The following is a 4,033-nucleotide window of genomic DNA, read 5'->3' on the forward strand; positions in this document are numbered from 1 at the left end:
TTTCATTTTATCGTACTATTATACAATTGACCACCGATGGAAGTGTTCAACCTAAGAAAAAGACCCGTAGAACAACAGTCACTCGACAAAATAATGAAATTGCTGTATTAGCTGCAGTGGCTAATAATCCTCACGTAAGTACACGAGAAATTGCTCGTGATTCTGGAATGTTTCAGAGCAGTGTTTGGAAAATGTTGAAACGTAATAAATTTCATCAGTATCATGTCTCCTTACATCAAGAACTTCATGGCGTTGATTTCCAAAATCGGGTGTCTTTTTGTCACTGGGTACGTGAACAAATACAACAAAATCCCAACCTTTTTCGTTATATATTATTCTCTGACGAGTCGTCTTGTACGAACTATGGAATAGTTAATCGATACAACATGCACTACTGGAGTATTGAAAATCCACAGTGGCTTTGTGAAGTCGAACACCAGCGTCCATGGACTGTCAACGTATGGTGTGGAATAATTGGCAACAAACTGATCGGTCCCCATATTATCGAAGGCAGCTTAAATGATCCAAAATATCAAGAGATTTTGGACAATTAACTGCCAATATTGCTTTAAGACTTGAGCTTAGAAATACGGCAGAACATGTAGTTTCAACATGATGATTGTCCGGCACACTATTCAGCGGTAGCACGAGAAGTTCTTGATCGTGATTTCAATGGTCAGTGGATTGGTAGAGGCGGTCCGATAAATTGGCCTGAGAGATCGCCAGATCTTACTTCACCAGATTTCTTTTTGTGGGGCTATCTGAAAGACAAAGTGTACAAAGAAAAATCAACAACACGTGAGAATATGATTGGCCGAATTGCAAGTGCATGTGCTGATATTCAAGAAGATACACTTCTGCGTTGTGTAAATTCATTTGCATTACGGAGTAATAAGTGCATTGACGCCGAAGGTCATCATTTTGAGCACTTACTTTAATTAAAAGATGATTCCCTGAGTACCTCGAATCGTGAGAGGCGAGGGGAATCACGTTAATCAAGCACCCCGGGGGGAACAGAAAACTGTTACGTCTATCTCGTTGTTCCTGGGTTACGCTAAAGGTAGTAGTTTGTTTTAAGGCTAATTTCGAGTATTCCAGAATCGTAAGCGTGCATTCTCAGTAACAGTAAAATGAAGAAAAATTGAATTTCGTCAATTACAGCGCCATCTATCGCGAAACGAGAAAAATGTTTCAGACAAATCATACGCATTTTTATCCAAAGAATCCAAATATGCAATAAAAAATAGGGGTTCCCATTTTAGATTTCGAACTTGCCCCCACCTCCATCGCCAGGGGGCAGTGTGGGGGAACCGATCTTAACATCAGTGTATGTACTCCTCAGAGTATATACATATAAAATTTATTTGTAATACGTGGCACTTATCGCCGCGAAGAAAAAAACTATTAATTAAATAACAAAAGTACTAACTAGAGACCCTTTTTTAAAAGCAAAAATCGCCTATTTTCCTTAAAACTGGACTGGTGAACCACTGTAATCCCAGCTGCAATATAAAAAACTGAAGCGAGTTTCTTATATATATTTATTATAAACTTACTATTTCTCCGTTTTAAGTCAACGACTTGACAGTGGTTATGCTGAGAAATTTAATAATGAATTGGTAGTTCTTAGAAATTACTAATTTAATTGGCAAGGTACAAACAGTGTCCCACTGACTAATTCATTAGTCAAAACCTTGAAGGTAACTAATTTTTCAGTGAAAATTGAGTGTACTGATTGAAATAGTTAAATTTTAATTAATTCAGATTAAGCGAGTAGACTTACATATTATCTAAATTACAAATTTTTAAATTTCAAAAAAATCTAAATTTATATAAATTTAATTCTAACCCGAGTTGAAATTTAGACCCTACTTTGAAGTTACAGCTCCTTATTGCTGCTTAGGCGCTATTTAAACTCTGCCCTTGCTTTAAACTTCTAACTCTTACAGAATGAAACATTAGAGCTTACTTTGACTCCATTTAAATCTATAGGCCTCTCTGAAGCTACTTTGAATCTTCAGCGCCTACATTTTTATAACTCAAGAATCTACATTGACGCTGTTTAACCTCCCCTTCAATACTGATCCTACTTTGATTTTTTTAGCCTACAATGTTCGAACTTCATGAAAATAAAGTAAAAATTACTGGTTGCTCAGGTTAATTTAACTCATTGGCCATCTTAATGGCTGCATGCATATTCAATTAACACAATTATTTAATTCAAGATTCAACCTAATTGTCATTAATTATTTATATATAAACAATTTCTTCTTAGCAATGCTCAATCACGGAAAAATATTTTCTCTTAACTGACAGTGCCGAAAGCTTTTATGAGAATAATATTCATCAGCAAAAATTACTAAAAAATGTCGATTAATAAGTCAGTATACACATTTTTACTAATAATTAATTAAAGTGTATGTATCCAACAGTAATATAGGTAATTTAGAATCACAACAAATTATAAGAATAAAATATTTTTTATCACTGAAAACAAATGTTATAAATAATATAAAAAATTTGAAAAATGTATTTAAATATAAATTTAAGAATTCTAATAATTTAAATTTACTGATTGTTATTACATTACCACTTTTTCCATGATTTGGTCATTTTTGTTACTAAACAATAACAATTGAGAGTTTCTTAAACATCTTCTTAGAAAAATACTACTATTAATGTGTCTACCACTTGATTTAGGAGAAAACCCCATTTCTTTTTGTCAGAAAATGTTTACTGTTATAATTTTTTTACATATTTGTTTGCGAATAAGATAGCCAATTGTATTAAAAATAATTGACTTATACTTACCTCGAATTTTGGGACGACGAGACAATTCCTTATAAAACCAGTAATGTTATTGTTAATAAAAAGTTATTTCCTGATGAATATCAGGTTGAATCTTGAACTAAATGTTTGTATTTTTTAGTGTTATTGCATTAATTATGATGCTGAATGATTTTTTAAAGTCTCTGCTTAATGGAGATTAAAAGTTATTGTTGTTGAAATCGACAAGTTTGACATTGTATTCGTTAAAGTAACAAATAACACAGAATAAAATTTAAATATGTAGCCTTATTTCTTTTAAAGCGTATAACTTAGAATATATATAGAATAATATTTTTGACCTTGAAGTATTGGACAAGTGCTAATAATATTCATTGATATTTAAATCACAGATAATATTTAATTTTTTCTGATAAAAAACAATTAGTATTTTTACTCATCCATATTTATGTGAAATTATATAGCGAACCTGCCTTGATGCCACAAATCCTACATGTAGTAGTTTGAGCCTTAAAAGAGAGTCTAATTTGTCTTAAATACAGCCCCTACTTTGACGATAAACGTGGAAAAAAGGCCGATTTCGGACATATTTAGCGTCAAAGAAGGATCTAAATTTCGACTCGGGCAGAATATCTATAATACTTAGCAATTGTGATTAAAGTAGTATACACACACACACACACACATACAATTAAACAATTGTCATAAGGACAACTGCAGGATTTCGCCGGGAGCGGGTGCTAATCTGAAAAATTGCACCCGCTTCCAGCGAAATCGCGGTAAAATTTCAGCCACAACCACGTCTCACAACCGTGAGATAGGTGGTTACAGTCTATAAAGGAATCAATACGACGATCCAGCAAAAGCCTCGTGCAATCTAAGAACACGGAGTGACCCAAAGACAACCGCCTTCTGCATTTTTCGCGCAAGTGTTCTAGCATATTGTTGACACGCAGGGATGCTTTTTAGGCCATTAGCAAGTGAAAGCTTGGCACCTCCAAGAGCGCCGATGATAAGGACGATCAATTTAACAGAATATTCCGGGTACAATCGTTGCAACTCCCTTATAAGGTCTCGATACCTCTCTTTCTTTTCATTCTCCTTCGCTATGATGTTTTTATCAGCTGGTGCCGAAAATCCGATTACGAACATGGTTCGCTTCTCGAACTCAAGAAGAACCATGTCAGGCCTCGAGTGAGCAACAGAAACAATTGTCGAGAATATAAAGTTCCAGTATATGCGGCAC

Source organism: Belonocnema kinseyi, chromosome 3 (genome assembly GCF_010883055.1).
Source record: "Belonocnema kinseyi isolate 2016_QV_RU_SX_M_011 chromosome 3, B_treatae_v1, whole genome shotgun sequence".
NCBI classification, from domain to species: Eukaryota; Metazoa; Arthropoda; class Insecta; order Hymenoptera; family Cynipidae; genus Belonocnema; species Belonocnema kinseyi.